Genomic DNA, 19,420 nt, shown 5'->3' with positions numbered 1-19,420 from the left:
TTAGGATAAACGAAACAAAATTGCAACCCTACGAAACATTTGTGAAAAATTAAAAGAGAACCATTTAAATTGTTAAAGTGCGGTGTTTAGTTTTGCAATTTGAAAAATGTTAGATGAAAAATTCATAAACTTCTTTCCTTATTACAATTCGCCGACCATCATTTTTAAAGATATTTCTCGTTTTTATATAAATCCTTCAAATAATCCTTCAAAATATTAAATTTCAAAACCAGTAATAATTTTGTTTTTAAGAAATACAGGGAAGTTTCACCAACATCAACAGTCTGGCTTCTTAGGTTCTTAAGTTCTGTTTAAATCTAAAACATTTGACTACATATTATATCATGGAAGATTCCAGAATTTTCATGCAACACTGTGAAGAAAAAGAACATTCTGGAAAATGAAGAACAATATTTTTCTAAAAAGAACTGACATACACCGTTTATCAATGATTATTACAGAACACAATACCTGTAGGACATTCTGGAATAAAGTAGAATTTTATAGTAAAAACAGAACGATATCTTAAAGCAAGGTCAGTAAACAATGTTTTGTCACGGGGAAAAGACATTTACATAAAACCTCCCCACCTTAAGCAAAATCATTTTTGATAAAACTTTGTTTAAATTTTACAACATATAACACAAATGAAACATACAGTGGCGCCCGCGTGTTGGTTCCCGTGCACCCGATTAAACCCTTGCGTGGCACCATTCATACACGTTTCACGTTACACGCTTCGTTAATCGTGCAGCCAATCAAATTAGTTTTAAACCGTGTAAGCGTGCGAAAGCGGGGGACGAGTTTTTTGCATTATACGCATGCGCAGCGTGTAGAATGGCGTCTCCATTCTAGTAAAGCGCATGCGCAGCTCGCGTCGTCTGCATGATGCCTGTGTATGATCACAAGTTGAAATTTTTAACTTTTGTTGCTTCCATTTCAAAGTTTAAATGGAATCAAAACATATTTACTAATTGGTCTTCATTGACTACCGATTAAAGCTTTGTCTTTAAGAACAAATATAAAAGTTTTTTATGTCATATCGTTTCGTTCTAAACAAGTGTTAAAGTACATTTTTAATTCCATTCCAGTGGACTTCTCTATTATTTCAAATACACGCTGCTTTACATACTTAAGTCATTAAATGAAAAGGTGAAATTAGTTTAAGCAGTATTTTTATACAAGTATGCATAACATGATACAACAGTTCTAAAAATAAAATGAGGATTAGGAAACAAAGTTAGTGTAACTTAATGTGTCCTTCTGCTATAGTTACTATACATGTTAAACTACTTGTTATTGACAGAGTGAACATACAAGCGCACAACAAAAATGAAATCAAAAGAAACATACCGTATGAACAGATAATAGAAAAAAGTATAAGGTGAAATTATCCATATATTTCCAAATGCGTCGGTGATGATCTTATACAATTTTAATGGATTTTGCTGCTTTTTTTTTATCCACTGTTATAAGGATGAGTTTATACCAAGTTATCATAATTATTCTTGTATGAAATGTTTTAAATAACTTTTGAAGATGAATGGGCCCGTCTTATCAAGATACTTACGAGAATAGTTCTCGTATCTTTCTTGTAAGTCTCTCGCAACGTTCTCGTAAGTCTGACAGGTGTCTTATGAAAATTATCGTAGCTACGATATCGTAAGTTTCTACATAAAATCCTCGTAAAGCTACGAGAGGGTCAGGGGTCTCGTAAATATTTACGATATCGTAAATAAAATGGCGGCATCCGTGTGAACAACCACGACGAAACTTTCTGTCGAAAATACTGCAGATTGTTCAGGAGTAAAACTTGATTTTCCGTGTACATGTTGCACAACAATGGATGAACTACGTCATTGATCATACAAAAGCATGCGCTTTGAGTCAGTGAGACACGAAGCGGAAGCGAGTGTAAAGGAAATATTGAGCACATAAATCCTGTTTATCTTCGCTGTTTCCTGTGTTGACAGATCAATTGGAGGGACATGCTGGTAATAATTATTGTAGAAATATTCGGTTATTTAGGTATAATTTTATTAGTGTCGATATTGCAGACATTCATCATCAACGGTTATTTGGGGTCGATTCGTACCATATTAACTTCGTATCAGTGTTTTTTATAATAAAAGAAACTGAATGTGCATGAGACTTGATTTTAATATAAAAATAAATCAACAAGGCATCAGTGATCTATATTCGATACGGACAAATGCCTGCAATCGAAGGGTATGTTTGACAACTGTAACAGTCTCAGGAAAAATGTGCAGCCTCAACCGGGTTTCAAACCTCGGACCTTCTGCTTACCATGCCCGAGCTCTACCAATTGAGCTACCGAGGCCACCCGATACGAGAACCGCTACACACCTTCCCTCTTATTGCGAGACATTAGCACTCCTGGCCAATGTCTGCCGCAGACTGTTAACCGAATTCAGATTCTAACCCCAGCCAAACTGCTTTGCCCTGCATGGGCTCGAAGGGTGAGCATCCTGGACGAGCCCCCACATGTAAAGCCTCAGGATAAATGTGCAGCCTGGACGGGGATTCAAACCTCGGACTTTCGGCTTACCGTGCCAACGCTCTACCAATTGAGCTGCCGAGGCCACCCGATACGAGAACCGCTACACCACTAATATGACCTATCTTTATTGAACATATGTTTACTGGATAATAAAGTCAAGGAATTCTCTTGCCCTCCAATAAATTAACTGAATGCCGCCTAGCCTGCATGATAGTCATCAGGTAACCCAATGCCTAGTCGAGAAACCTATCTTTATTGAACATATGTTTACTGGATAACAAAGTCAAGGAATTCTCTTGCCCTCCAATAAATTAACTGAATGCCGCCTAGCCTGCATGATAGTCATCAGGTAACCCAATGCCTAGTCGAGAGTCCTCTAGGGGTTTTGTATCTGGCTTGAAGTCTTGCTTTGACATATCTGTGATATTACATATGTCATGCAATGTAAGTTACAAATGAAACATTCTTATCACACAAGCTTGGTATCACAGTTTATTATATGTTGCAGAATGCCAGAAGAAATTACAGACAACAATAATGCTCAGTGCAGTAACCAGACCTGAAAAAAGACACTGCTCAAGGCAAACTTTTGGGACATAGTGCTGCATACATGGGCTTATGCACAAACTGAGATTTTGCAAGTCAACTGTCAAAGTCATAAAGAGAGGTAATAAAAGGAATGGAATCCATAATACCTTTTAAACTGTTAAGCAGATATTTAAACCTATGACAAATAAAAAAATAGGAAATAGCAAGAAATTGATATTTTTTTTATGTTTATGATAAAAAAGATTGGCTGCCAAATTATAACCAAAGTCATTATAACCCTTCAAAGGTAGTTTGTTGCATTAATTTTAACCAACTCTTTCTGTTTTCTTAATATTGTATTATAAATAAAGTTCTAAACAGTGACATTTTTTTTGTAAGAGATTGTGGACAATTGTTGAACAGAGTTGAAGTCCTGGAATCTCGGTCAACTGCAGATAGCAGCATGGCGTAAAGCAGACGTCTTGTTTCCTAGTCCAATTTTAGTCAGGTATTCTTGGTTGTATGTGACAAAAAAAGCCATTGAGTTTATTTCTTTCTTCCTCTTGAATTCATACAGTCATATAGAACCATGAAAATGTCATTTAAGTTTATAAAATGTTCAAAATGAAGTATTATAAAATTCCTTCATTCTAAAGATATATGTCTTTGTCTGAATTATAGTAGCAAATATATATGTTCATTCTTATCTTAGAGTGATAGAGATAAATGTATTGCACATTATAAATAATTTAATAATTCTTCATATTAAAGCAGATTTTTTTGTTTGTTTCTGAAAAAAAAACAGTTGACAGACCATATTACTAATATTACATTTTGTCATAACTAGCTTTAATAAACCAGGATAAGTTTGAACATTAGCTTTACTTTTTCAGGTATGAAACTGCAGTCAACACAGGTTTTAGAGGTCTGCAAGTACAGAGTTTTAAATTGTGAAACAAAGTAAGTTATTTTTGTCTTTTCTAAGACCTGTAGGGCATATTTAAGACTTATACATGCTATACATATTCACTTTTACTTCTCAGAATTCATCATATAATATGACATACCAGATAACACACAGTACTGTTTGTCAATATAGTGTACACCTTTTATTTGCTTGAAAATATTTTGACTTTTCACAACTGATGTGGTATATGTTGCCCTTTGTTGCTGTGCATTTGAAACCCACACTAGGGGTATAGCACTCTTTCATGCAGGAAAGTTATCCAGCTAATTTACATACTGTTGGTTGTTAAAACAAGTGCCTGCTCTATCTTGTCTGAAATAATACATGGGGTCTTCTGTCACCATTAAAAGCTTGAAAGTCATACTAAAAAATAGTTTTGTCCCTTTTAAGTTCCTTACATTTTGATGTTAACAAGAAAGCAGTAACAGTACACACCACAATGAACTGAAAATATGCTTATATAGCTTGATGAACTAAATAAGATTTTAGCTGGAATTTCTACAATTTAAAAATTAATCAATCTTGTTTAATACTGTGCCAGGAGTTTTACATATCAGCAGGTCTCTCAGTGCTTTCAAAGGTCAGTCACACATGTCTTCTTCATCATTAGTTGATCTCACAGACAGGTCACATAGAGCTCTCTAGCTTTTATTTTGTCAGAATTATGCCTCTTTTTTAAACTAGAAATTTTGGTAACAGTTTTGCCTGTGTCTCAAAAACTACTAGGCCTTCATAAATTATTTTGCTGTCATAACTCTAGCTTTAGTCTTGTCGAAATTGTGCCTCTTTTAATTTAGAAAATTTTATTAAAGATTAATTCATGTCAGCTGGTTTGTCATAAACAACTTCCCATATGATGATAACATTTTCAGCTTTAGAATAGTAAAGTACACATAAAGTTTGTTTAAAACATGGATGTATATGGGACAGCCCTGATTATAAGGGTTTGGATAGTAATATTTTAAAATCAAGAGTTATCTCCCTTTGTTAGTTTTATTGTGTTTTGTGTGCATTCATGTGCATTGACCCTAGGTCAAAATTTTCCCTCTGAAATGCTTTAATTTCATTGGATTAGTCTTTCATAAGATACCTGGTCATTGTCTGTATAGTCATGTAACTGAATACTAGGAATATAAACTAGCTATTTTTATTTAGGGACCCTGAGACTGTCAAAAATAAATGTTTAACATTAGGTATATGGGGATTTTCTCCAACAATTTAGGGGTCCAGCCCAAAATCTAGGGGCCATGGGCTACAGGGCCCCTGCTAATTTATATCCTTGAATACACGATTGTATTGAGCTTTTTATTTTAAAACAGATGAATTAATATTGGATTAAATACAAGTTTTTTATTTCACTCACTACAGTTTGTAATTATCAACTCAATGGTCTCATAAAGTGCTTAGTAATGATTTTATCTTTTATGCTATTGACTCATTCTGTTTAGACAGTTAATATTTTGTTTCATAAATGGCAGTCTTTCTTATATCACTGTCTCATTCTCTATTTGCACTATAAACCATTTAATCATTTACAGACCTCTAACCAGATCACAGAGTGTGTGTGTGTGTTATGCTGTGCTGAGATATTGCTGTGACATATGGTGGATTAAGGTCCACAACCTGATATGCATAACTTGTATTTGTAACCTTTAATTAATTACATACCAATGTACATTTGAGTTTACACACTTCCTGAAGTATATGTATTTTAGCTGTAATATGCCACTACACACACATGTATATGTTTGAGCCTGAGATGAACTGTACGGTATTTTGTGTAACAACTTTGTGTCTTACATGATTGTAAGTACTTATAGTAAGTATTGTTCATATGTATTTTCAGGATGCGTTATACTAAATACTTTGGAGATACTAATATTAAAATAGTAAAACTACAATTGGTTAATTGCTTGTTGACCTTAACAAAGGAATGAAAAGAACCCATCCCCATAAACACAGTTAGTTTTTACAGCCAATCGTTATGGCATCCTATAGAAACTAACAGAGTGGCATATACATATTATATATTACTGTAGGTTGAAATTATTGTTTTGCCCATACCAAAGTTTTAGATATGAGTAGATCATCAGTTTTTTTTTCTTCATATTTTTTTTTCACAATACAGTGTTTAAACTAGAATTGCAGACAGAGCAAATTGTAAACAATTCTTACATTTAACTAAACTTCTTTCAGAAAATTGCACTAAAGTAACACAGTGATTATGACTGAATGATAATAATAGGATATTTGTTTTCATCTAGAGAAATTAAAATGATGGTTGGAACAATCATTGGTCAGTTAGTTGAAGTAGTTGAGGGTGGTTCTTTACATTATTTGATGGAAAAACATGTATATATGTTTTGATTTTTTTTCAGGTATTATAAGAGTTGACAACTGTACAAGACATCCTATTGAAGATAGTTCTGAGTGAGCAACAGCCCAAGACACCTTGTTAATGCTGCCCTGTTATCTACTGAGTTTCTACATACAAGTCAAGTAACTACTTGCTAAACTGAATTCATTTGAAGCTTTTTCAGCTTGACTGTATGAAGTATATGGTGAGCAGTCCTACTTGCCCCGGCATCAGCATCCATGTCAGTCTACACCTGTTAGTACAAGGCGGATTTTCTTCAAACTTAAAACCACATCATATGACACAAGGGACAAAACTCTGGCACCAGTTTTCCATGAATTATTCCCCTTTTGTACTAAATATTTCAGTTTAATTTTCAGTGCACTTGTCATTCTATTAATTATTAATTGATTAAAACTTAAAATACATCGCAGTTGTTCCACGTCATGTCCCACGTCATAATGACACAAGGTCCCAAAAAAATAGACACATTTTTAATGAATTATGCCAAATTGTACTTACTTAAAGTATGAATCTGGGTCATGTTGAGTCAAAAACAAGGTCACTCGGTCGAATCAAAGGAAAGCTTGTAAACACTAGAGGTCACAGTTGACTCAGTCTTTATGAATTTTGGTCAGAATGTTTATCTTGAGCAACCTTAGGCCAACTTGTTACTTAAATGTTAGGTAAAAGTTTTATTTTGATGAACATTCACTCTACCTCTGTTATTATTAAATGGTTTTAATTCAAACTTAAAATAGTTGTTTGGCACCATCACCCACATCACATGACACAAGGTCCACAACTGGCACCAGTATTTCATGAATGGTGCCACCATTTTAGCTCACCTGAACTTTGTTCAGGTTGAGCTGTTAGTGTAGGTGGATGGTTCGTTGTACATCGTCCGATTTTCTGTGTTAGTAATTTCATTTAAACATCTTCTTCGCTGAAACTACCGGTCAGAATTACACAAAACTTGGTCAGATTCTTCTTGATTTTTAAGGGCCATCAAAAGCTAAAGGAAGAAAAACTTTTAAATGACTTCTTCTTATGAACTGCTTGATGGATCTTCATTAAATTTGGTTTGTAGCATTAATTAAAGGTCCTCACCAAAGTTTGTTCAAAGTGAGGGCACTTGGGTCCCCTTTTAGGGGCAGCTAGAGGCTGAGCTAAAAATAGAAATACCTTTAACCTACACTTGTCATGAACAGCTGAATGTATCTTCTTCAAAGTCGGTATATCCAGAGCTAAAAATAAAAAAGAAGTAGATAACTCCTTGTCTTGAAGCTAGTTCAGATGTGATCAGTACAAACCCTAGTTGTGCATTGTGCATGTTAGGGTCTTACCCTTATCCTGTTAAATTTCTATAATGAATTAGTCACAGTACCATTAACTGTAAAAAGGGGTACTTATGAAAAATAAACTTACTGAATGGTAAACAGTGCAGATCATGATCAGACTGCATGGATGTGCAGGTTAATCATGATTTACACTGGTCGCAAAGACAGAATCAGTCGTGTCCAGCATGATAAGAGTTAACATATATTCTGCTGAGTTATGGAACTTTGTTTTAGTTAGCTCACCAGAGCACAAAGTGCTCAAGGTGAGCTATTGTGACCAGTCATTGTCCGGCGTTTGGCGTGCATCAACATTTGCCTTGTGAACACTCTAGATGCCACATTTGTGACCCAATCTTTATGATTCTTGGTCAGAATGTTAGTCTCGATGAGCTCTAGGTCAGGTTTGAAACTGGGTCATGCGGGTCAAAAACTAGGTCAGTTGGCCAGATCAAAGGAAAAGCTTGTGAACACTCTAGAGGCCACAGTTATTACCCGATATTTATGCAACTTAGCCAGAATGTTGTTTGCCTTGATGATTTCTAGGTCAAGTTTGAAGCTGGGTCATGTGGGGTCAAAAGTTAGATCACCCAGACAAATCAAAGGAAATACTTGTGAACACTTTAGAGGCCACAGAATGTTTGTCTTGATTACGTCTAGGTAAAGTTTGAAACTGGGTTATGTGGGGTCATGGTTTCCGAAAGATAACTCATGAAAGGCTTGACCGATTTTAATAATTTTTGGTACACAAGTGTAACATTAGAAAATACATGTCAAGTTTGAAATTAGGGTCAGTAGGTCGAAGGTCAATGTCGTATTAACCCTGAACAGTTAAACGGTTTCCGGATGATAACTTGAGAACGCTTGCACCTAGGATCATTAATTTTGGTATACAGGTGTAACATCATAAAATGAAGGTTAAGTTTGACTTTGATGTCTGTAGGACAAAGATCAAGGTCACAGTGACTCGGAACAGTTAAATGGTTTCCGGATGATAACTTGAGAACACGTTTGGGCCTAGAATCATGAATTTTGATACACAGGTGTAACATCATGAAATACATGTCTAGTTCTACTTTGAGTTCAGTAGGTCAAAGGTAAAGGTCACAGTAACTCGGAACATTTAAATGCTTTCCGAATGATAACTTGAGAATGCTTGGGTCTAGATAAAAAAATTTTGGTACACAGGTGTAACATCATGAAATACAGGTCAAGTTCTACTTTGAGGTCAGTAGGTCATAGGTCAAGGTCACAGTGACTCGGAACATTTAAACGGTTTCCGGATAACAACATGAGAACGCTTGGGTCTAAGATCATAAATTTTGGTACACATGTGTAACATGATTAAATACAGGTCAAGTTTGACTTTGACGCTAGTAGGTCAAAGGTCAAGGTCACAATAACGCAAACAGTTAAACGGTTTCCAGATGATAACTTGAGAACACTTGGGTCTAGGTTAATGAAAATTATAGGGAGATTGGTTATGACCAGCAGATGACCCCTACTGATGTTGAGGTCAGTAGGTCACAGGTCAAGGTCACAGTGACCCGGAACATTTAAACGGTTTTCAGACAATAACTTCAGAAGGCTTGGGACTAGGATCACGAAACCGAATAGGGTGGTTGGTCATTACCAGCAGATGATTTGTATTGATTTTGAGTTCCAAAGGTCAGAGTGACCCGGAACATTTAAACCTTTTCCAGACAATAACTTGAGAACGCTTGGGCCGAGGATCATGAAACTTCATAGGGAGGTTGATCATGACCAGCAAATTTCCTCTATTGATTTTGAGGTCAGTAGGTCAAAGGTCAAGCATGTTCACTGTCGACATTGGCTTAGTTCTGTGACAAGGACATATTGTGGGGGTATAATTCGTCACTCCTGTGACAACTCTAGTTTTCATTAAAATTGATCTATAGCATCATTGTAAGGTCATCTCTCAAATTTGTTCAAATGAGGGCACATGATCTGTTTTATGCTTTTATACTGATCACAAATATTATTATTCATGATTCTGTGTGTAATAAATACATTCACTGTCATATGCTGAAGGTCTTGGACCTTCTTAATTCATCCGTTACATTAGCTGGTGTACTCAATTGCTCTTACAGTTACCATACATGGTATGATTAGGCTTAAGAAGTAGATGAACCAAAATGTTTTGGGGATTAGTAGGTCAAGGTCATACAGATCAGATGAACAACCCATCATGGGGGCATACCCGTTCTTTGAACAGCTCTTATGAATATGTGTATCTTGACTGATTTTTTTTTTTTATTTTTAGGTATCCATCAAAGATTGGCCATGGTGTTTACAGACTTTTGAAAATTTATTATAAAGTTCTAAATGGAAATACAATCTGAAAAGCACAAACAACTTCTTGTATTTTTAAGCTACCACTTAACTATAGTGTTAATTGATTGATTACAGACATAAATGTATGCCGTGAAGTTCAGTTTAAATTACTAAATATAAACGCTGTAACAGGAGGATTGGTCAATAGCTGAAAGGTCAAGCTCTAAGGCCATTATTCATAAGCCAAATGCTTTTGTGTCTCTGAATCTCGTATAGGGAGAAGATGTCAAAATGTCATATTTATGCCCAACTTTGAAGAATATGTGGTGAATTGTTTCGCTCATTGTTGGTCTTTTGGCATCGTTTTAATAGGAATGGTCTCTGTCCTGACGTTCGTTCATAACATTTCTGTCGCTAACTATATATCCTAAACCCCTCCAAGGATTTTCATGAAACTTGGGTCAAATGATCACCTCATTAAAACAATGTGCAGAACTTATGAGTCAACCGTGTCTGCTCTGTATCTCCTTAACCCCTTGAAGGACTTTCATGAAACTTAGGTCAAATGATCATCTCATCAAGAAAAAATGCAGACCTCGCGAGTCAGCCATGTTGACTCAATGTCAAAGGTTTGAGCTCTGTATCTCCCAAACCCCTTGAATTATTTTCATGAAAATTAGGTCAATTGATCACCACATCAATTTTAAGAACATATGAGTCAGCCATGTTGGCTCAAGGTCAAGGTCACAACTCAAGGTCAAAGGTTTGAGCCTTCATTTTGGGTCTGCGCTGTATCTTCTAAACCACTTGAAGAATTTTCAAATTCATAGATGTTTTCATATAATTAACAACGTCAGTGCTTCCACCCATTACCATCAGCCCTTTCACTATCTATAACAGCGGCGGCGGACAGCTGTCTTTCAGATTGACTTGTCTGATCAATAACTAGATAATAATTGTGCCTAGAGTAGTCAAACTTCATGGGACTATTACCTGTAAACAGCAGATGACCCTTACTGTTGGATCAGTGGAATAACTTTCATAGTAATTTTGAGACTGTAAACAGTTTCCGACCAATATTTCAAGAGTACGTTGGCCTACTGACGCTAAGCTTTATACAATTGTCTGTGGTAAGTAGACTTCTATTGTCACAAGGACGTTGAGACTGAAAACTTTGTTGTATAATTGAAGAGTGCTGTAGCTGACCGATTTAGAACTACAATATGATTTCATGTCGTCATCAAATGATCATTATGGGTCAGTTTTTTGAAGGTCATGTTGACCTCTAGACTGAAAATGTTCTCCGGCCGATATCTGAAGAACCCTTTAGCCTACAGCCTTTAAACGTCCTAGGGAGATTGAATGTAAATGACCTATACTTTTTACGTGTCAGTATGTCGGAGGTCAGGGTCATTGACCCTTATACTGAAAAGTTTCTGCTTAATAACTATAGAACACTTGCTCCTACTCTAACTTCACAGGGGGCCTCCGTGGCCGAGGGGTTAAGGTCGCTGACTTCAAATCACTTACCCCTAACCGACGTGGGTTCGAGCCTCACTCGGGGTGTTGAATTCTTCATGTAAGGAAGCTATCCAGCTGGCTTACGGAAGGTCGGTGCCCGCTTATAATGAAATAATGCACAGAGGGTCACCTGGGGCCTTCATTCACCATCAAAGCTGGAAAAATCGCCCTATGACCTATAACTGTCGGTGTGAATTTAACAACAAAAAAACTTCACAGACTTATTTTCTATTTTTAACATATTTTTTTATGACACTTGAGGTTTTTGCTGTTGATAAGTCAAAGTCAAAGTGAAAAAGATGCTCATTCATATGATTTACATACCAAGCCGGGGGTTGAACCTGTATTGAAGTATGGGAAGTTTTTTGTTATCACTAGGTTAGGAAAGAAACAGCCATAAGTGTCATTTCGTCATGATCTGTACGAAACAAGACCGGAATGTTTATTTTCGTAAAATCGCGACCAAGTCTGAAATTTGGATCAAAAACTAGATCAAATCGCAAAATTACACGTTTACAACTAACGTCACATTTTCTACTTTATGTTTTTGTTTTGATGAATTCAAGTTACAAACTGTTCATCTGCGAGCAAAATATACGTCACTAGTTGAAATCATAGAAACTATCACACTGTTTCTGTACACCTGTCCTGTCAACTTCCAAGTATTTCGACAGAGTAAGATACATATGTCTGTCAGTTAGAAAAATTCTGAATAGTACATTCAATAATTAATCACAGGTGCCCGTCCGGGCATTCTTTTAAGAACGAGTATACACTTTAATAAATACTGACCTCCCGTAAGCCATACTGACAACATCCTCACGTGATGTTTCGAACCCACAGCGAGGCGTGATTCGAAGTCAGCGGCCTTTACCACTCGAAGACACCATTCATTAATCTTACCAAGCAACTGGTGCAACGCAATGCATGGAAACATGGTACCGTACATTGTCTTGTGTATATTTCTACACATTCATAGTTATTTTAAGCATATATGAGCCGCGCCATGAGAAAACCAACATAGTGGCTTTGCGACCAGCATGCATCCGCGCAGTCTGGTCAGGATCCATGCTGTTCGCTAACAGTTTCTCTAATTCCAATAGGCTTTGAAAGCGAACAGCATGGATCCTGACTAGACTGCGCGTACTTGAAAATCTTGCAAATTGGGCCGTGATAGATCGGATCTTTTTCAGTGATGTATCCTCTGTAGTTTATAGGGCATTTAACAGGGCCAAAATCATTTCAGGTTATGTAAAAAAAAATCGTACTGTTTTTAAGTTTGTACGTCAGATCCATTGCCTGTCCTATGGTTTTCCCAAATGTCCGAAAATTGCCTCAAGTTATGTTCAGGGTATGTTCCTGACCTCCTATACACATCAATAGTTTCTTTATTTCTTACACAATCCTTCAAATTAAAAAAATTCGTCTGCGTGACACTTATCAATATCCAGAATACTATACTCAGACCGTAACAAGGAACCATACTTTTATACATTCTTTCATATATAAACATATATAAATTTTATATAAAGTCTTCATTGATACATGCATAGGTCTCAGTTCAGCAGTCAGTTTTAAATGTCTTGTTTTGTATCATTTTCACATAACAGTTCTGTCTGAAATAAACATTATTTCTTGGAAATGAAAGTTCATTTTCACAAAAGGCGCTTTTCCGGATTTAGACCGTTGAAAAATTGAGATTTAGTTAGGGAATACACGTATGTAAAGGAAGTATAAGACGGGTGGTAGTAATGATGGCTCCAAGATTTTGAGTGAGAGTAGTGAGTTTTCTAGACAGATCTGGAGGTATCATTCCCGTGAAAAATTAAGAAAGAAATTTGGTGATGATTTTAAATTTTCATAATACATGGCCGTTTTCCAAATTCACAATACAAACATTAGCATTTTCCTCTAGCTCGGAGTAAACCGAAAATAACGTAATTGGTGACATATCTTTATTTCAACATTAACTTGTTGTATTTTAAAAGAGGATTTTATATCGAGATTCCTCTTTTTCAGCCAAAACCTTAAAAAAAAGCGCGCTTTTTTTCCAAATTCTGTTTGTCTCTCTTCGTAATTTTTTAGCGAAGAAAAAATCAACACGCTTTTCTTCACACATTTAACCTCATCACCTAAAAATTTACGTGTTTTTTTCCCAATTTACAACATACTTTCTTCGTAAATTTTTCAACGGAAATAAAAATCAACACAGAAAATGACATGTCATGATACATTTATTTCATATATATATAATACATATAATACATAACAAAAATGTTATTTGGAAACTTTCAAATATGATAAAGTTCGTAAATTTAAGAAACAAAAACATACTTAAGTTTTAGCGCTAAGATATTATTAATTAAGACAAGTTCGTAAATTTACGAATGGAATAAGTCGTAAAAATTTCATACAAACTAATACATCAATTGATTTTAAAAGCCTTCAAAAGAACACTGCGAAAAAAGGGTCAATATACGGGAGTGTACGGTCCCGTATATTTCGAAAATACGGGAGTATACGGGGTGTATATTATAAATATACGGACCTAGTATACAATCCCGTATTCGGAACATCTAGTATACGGGAAGTCCGTATATTTGTCATGCATATACGGGATCCCGTATACGCCGAATATACATACATGTATATTTCCCGTATATATTAAATATACGAGTTTTCAAAAAAAAAATCAATTAGAAATGGTGTTTATTAGTGTTCTGCTTTAACATAGATTTTATTTCCATGTATTCGAAGGGTCTTTGAAATTTATCCCGTATACTTGTCGTATTTTAGAATATACGGAACACGTATACGAGCCTGTATATTCCGGATATACGTAGTATACGGAGCCCGTATTTTTGACATATACGGACTGCAACTGCATCTAATATACGGGACATATACGGACCTGTATTTTCTAATATACGGGCATCGGATTTTTTCCGTATACGCATGATATACTAAGTATACGGATCCCGTACTTTTGACATATACGGGGCATATACGGAACTGTATTTTTTGATATACGGGCTACGGACTTGTCCCTTATATGCAAGGTATACGTAATATTACGGATCCCGTACATGTGGCATATACGAAATTTATTTGCATCTGATATAAGGAGATATACGGAAACTGTATTTTGTTGATTAACGGGCAGGGTTTTTCCCGTATATGCAAGATATACGTAGGATACAGATCCCGTATTTATGTCACATACAGACTGAATTTGTTTTTTCGTATGCGGGAAATACACGGAACAGTATTGTTGAAATATACGTTGGCCAGATTTTTCCCGTATATGCACTATCCCGTATTTTTATTTTATTAGAACTAATCTGGTATATGGGGCACACACTGAAAGATGACATAGAATGAAGGTTAAACAAACCTTTAGCAGAATACGGTATGTTAGGAAAAATCAAGACAAAGACAGGGTATGAGAAAAAACATTATCATCAATGGAGACAAGTCAGATTAAATTAACATTATATATAACATAAATACTTTAAAAAAAAAAAAAAAAAAAAAACAGTTGTTTTTTTTCTCGTACGATTATGCGTTATTTTTATTTTTTGTCCAAATGAAATAAGCAGAAAATGTAATTCTTGCATACCAGACGGGGATTTCCGGTATTTTTACCGGTGCTGGAAAAATCCATCCGGGGTGTAAGATGACTCTCGTGCTTTAAATGACGTATTACGAACTACATATATGGAGATGATTCATGTAGTTATATTTTCTTTCAAAAAACGAAATAAAAATCTTGACAGTTCCTCTTGGTTCCTGATAATATATTTCTCGATTCAAAGGACGTTATTTTATCAAAAATTCATAACGTTACGCTGCAACTGATAAAACAAAATCGGAACTAAACATTGTTATTTGTCTATGAAACGTCATGACATCTTTCCTGTTTACGGACGTTGCTTTCCCGCGCTTTGTTTAATTACGCTGCTATAAGAAATAGTTCTATAAAGAAGCCATTCGACTGATTTTATTATTATTATTATTATTATTATTTCATGTCGGTATGCAAGAAAAAGATTCTGTCACTGGTTATAGGTGCAGATGGGAATATCCGGCTCTCGGCTAAACAGTTACCCTCGAAGCCGGAAATTCTCATCTGCACCTACAACCAGTGAAAGAATCTTAGAGCAATCAATAACATTATGCATTTTTAGATGTTCGTTTCTAATTGAAAAAAGTCACCGTTAACGCAACAAATCAGTATAGTAACACTTCTTTATTACTGTTTATAATTGTTTCGTTATTCCAGTGAATGTTGATTCCCAGTATAGGCTTTTCGATTTGCCGTCTGCTAAAAGAGCAGTACATCCTTTCTAATGTCTGAAGATGTATTCCAATTTAGCGCTTTGAAAAGATGCATGATGCATTCTGTGTTGGAATTCAATATGTAAGCAGGTTACAAATGATGCACCTCATGGAAATCTTCAGTTTCATGATCTCAATAAATGTAAGCTTTTGTCTGTTGAGGTACGAATGTCACTGAGTACGATGGCTCATCCGGGCTGTCTGTCAGCATCTACTGACCAAACTTCTCACATAAGCGTATTCTCTATCTTGAAAACAAATCGTCGTCCAGTTGGAGTTAATTGAAAAATCTCTTGTGTCAACCTGAAATAGAATTTGCACGCATTAAAGGTTATATAAATGGACTCTTGTAGTTAACAGATATAGAGAATGGTATATTTTAACGTTATAAATGATGTGAAAAATATGAAAAATGAAATGACGTGTGGGCAGGGATGACATCATTTAAGTGCTCATTTCGCGCAAAGAAACTAGATATACAGTCAATTTATTTAAAGTGTTTCATTTGCGTTTAATAGTTATATTACGTTAAAATCTATCTCCAACATTATATTTTATATATAATGCATGGTGTTCATAGTGCCGACACACGCAGCCACCTCATTTTGAAGAATTGTCTTCAAACTGACAACGTCACGACAAAAGTAGGGAAGAGATTCTACAAAAGCATATTAAGTGCAGCGATGTGATCTAAATAACACTTTCCCATTGTATTTCTACTAAAATGTAAAAAATACATCCACTATTTAAACGAAAGCTAGCTTAAACACAAACATTCGTAGCCATTTATTGTAGCAAAAAAATAGAGTCACATAACCTGTTCGTCGTTATTATGCTATATTCTATGTGTTCTATAACCTGTCCGCCATTACGCGATTCATTTTATTTCAAACATTTCTTAAAAACGTGGTAAATTAGCAAATTCTGTACGATATATTTGCCACTATTTTTTTTTATTAAATGATCTGGAGAGTTTTCAAGAATTTCCAGTCTTGCGCTCAGTATAATATTCTCACTAAGATTTTATTTTAGACAAGTAAAATGATTCACCAAAAACGTCTTATCTCTTCATGTTAAAATGCTTTTATTCAGCAGTCCTGTATTCAAGTATGAAATAGAAAACAAGTATAATTGTTAGACACATGTATCCAATCTTACAGATTAACCTAAATGAAATATTAAAAGATATCAATCAATATAATTTACATTATTTCGTATAAGTGTTACCGAATACTAGTATTCGATACTATCAGATCATAAAGGCTATCTTTCAAATTGAAGTTTGGTCATATTACGAACAACAGAATAGGAATTTTTGTTTCTCAACTATTTAAAAATACCATATCAAGAGAAAATAAAAGATGACAGCGTCAGGAATCGAACCCGGACTGCCGCGGCAATAAAGAAGTTTTCTGCTGTCGTTACCATTAACGCTGAGGAGGGTTTGATGTTCAATGCGCGTTAAATTTACAAACGCTTTTCAATTTTCATCATAAAAAGTAGTTAAAACAATTAATTCTCATTTTCTGTAACATATAGTCTGTCAGAAATTAAGAAATATAGCATTAATTTCCAGAGATTTAAAAAAATGTCGAACTTTGCCTTTAATGCCTGTATTTGGTATTCTTTTAATTTTTAGTTTGAAAATTGCGTTATCATTTTTTCCCTCCAATTAACATAAAATAATCTAACTGTGCCAAATATTTAATCACACTTTAAATTTCATTGTGTATTACAACATTGCCTAGGGATAAGCATTACCCGACTAGTGTTGTTTCAAGGTGGGTCATAAAATATGTTAATACACTTATATGTATTTTTATGGTTTTTACGTTGTATTTATGCATCACCTTATTCTGTCTTTGTATCGTCTTTTTTCTCGGGGATTTAGTTTTTATGATTTTTACAGTTATTTCACTTGACAAATTTTATATCATTGGAGAGAAAATTTTAACACAAGCTAGAAAATAAAAGATTTTTTGCTGTATTTTTGTTGTATATAAAAACGCTGCTTAGAAAACTTTTAAAGTACGTCATTTTGCACTCCGCTAAAAAAATACGTTTGTGGTCATGGCTGCAAAATAGGTAATAACAGAAAACTGAAAATATACCAATCTTTCGGAAAAACATATGTAAATTATGAAAATTTCGTAATAGTCCGTTGAAAATCGGTAGGTGGTGTACATTTGAAATAAAAGACTTAGCTACGCAATTACTTATATTGTGTACATATATATAATAATATGAGCGGGGCCATGGGAAAACCAACATAGTGCGTTTGCTGCCAGCCTGGATCCAGACCAGCCCGCGCATTCAGGATCTTTGTTGTTCGCCTTCAAACCTTATTGCAATTAGAGAAACTGTTAGCGAACAACATGGATCCTGACCAGCCTGCGCATTCGGATTCATGCAGGTCGCAAAGCCGCTATGTTGGTTTTCTCATGGCGCGGCTCATATGTTTAATATCATGTTTCATATATTTACAAAAATGTAAACTTAAGTGTCAGATGTATAATATCTAACGATTTCTAAATATTTCATGATATGTTTTAAGATCGAAATTACAGACATACTCGATTTTTTCTAACAAATGACTTTTTTGTTTTCAGAATGGTTGAATATGCACGCGCGCAGGTCTATCTGTGCACGTGAACAGGTCTGGTTAGAGTAAAAACACGTTTACATGCACAAATCGACCTTCCGGCGAGATTTTTAATGTTCTTACAGTTGTTTCAAAATATATAAACCCTAGGCAAACAAAAGATCTAGAGTAGGTGTGTATTTTTTCCATATTGAAAGATAATAAAACTTTCAAAAATTCTGAAATTTTATTATAACCAACCTTTTTTGATATGATACTATGAAACAATAATATGCATCACAACCGCTTAGATTTTAGTCTAGAAAAGCATTATTTTGTCAGTTAGATTACCCATTTTCTAAAGATGAAAGATCATTAATACTAACTTCATGAATGCTTTCATGAGATTCCAGTTTTGATCGAATGAATGAATGTACGTGCCGCCTAATTCGTAAAGAAGTTAGCCGTGGCTACTTTGCTTCTGCGAAATATATTTTTTTCTTTACAACTTTTTTTCTCGTTTAACCACAATGGTATTTATGAACTATTTTTGCACGATATTTTCTTTTATTTCAAACACTTGCAACATTAGCTTTTGGTGACTGGAATTTTTGTCTACTAATGAATGAAAGAATGAATGAAATAATTGTTGAATTAATTGTGCTTGAATGACTGAATGAATGAAAGATTTCACGAATGAATGAAACTACTTAACGGCTATTCTGAATTTCCTTTTTCATCTTATAATTATATAATTTAATAATTTAGTAAAATGACAATTTTTACTGACGCTAGCAATTAAAAGAGTATTTCGTTTGAAGTGTATTATTTCGTCTACATAATTGTACATTAAATATTTTCCTTTAAATCGCAGCAACTCGTATTCCCGATTGATTAAAAAAAACAACAACAGAGAACAGGAGAATTACAAGGCTAACTCCATTTCCATACAACCTTTCGACTATTTATTAAGTCT

At 34.8% G+C, this 19,420-nt stretch overlaps 1 long non-coding RNA gene across 1 annotated transcript; it reads left to right on the top strand.

The window, feature by feature from the left end:
- Nucleotides 1–1,894: 1,894 nt before the first annotated feature.
- On the top strand, nt 1,895–10,072 carry LOC123545275 (uncharacterized). The gene is made up of 6 exons (XR_006685301.2): nt 1,895–1,994; nt 3,030–3,188; nt 3,451–3,557; nt 3,943–4,009; nt 5,555–6,515; nt 9,994–10,072. It is a non-coding gene; the product is annotated as an uncharacterized LOC123545275 (long non-coding RNA).
- Nucleotides 10,073–19,420: the final 9,348 nt, after the last annotated feature.

This window comes from Mercenaria mercenaria, chromosome 3, assembly GCF_021730395.1.
Source record: "Mercenaria mercenaria strain notata chromosome 3, MADL_Memer_1, whole genome shotgun sequence".
In the NCBI taxonomy this organism is placed as follows: Eukaryota; Metazoa; Mollusca; class Bivalvia; order Venerida; family Veneridae; genus Mercenaria; species Mercenaria mercenaria.
The sequence above is the reverse complement of the archived record's forward strand: the minus strand, read 5'-3'. Positions and strand labels throughout refer to the sequence as shown.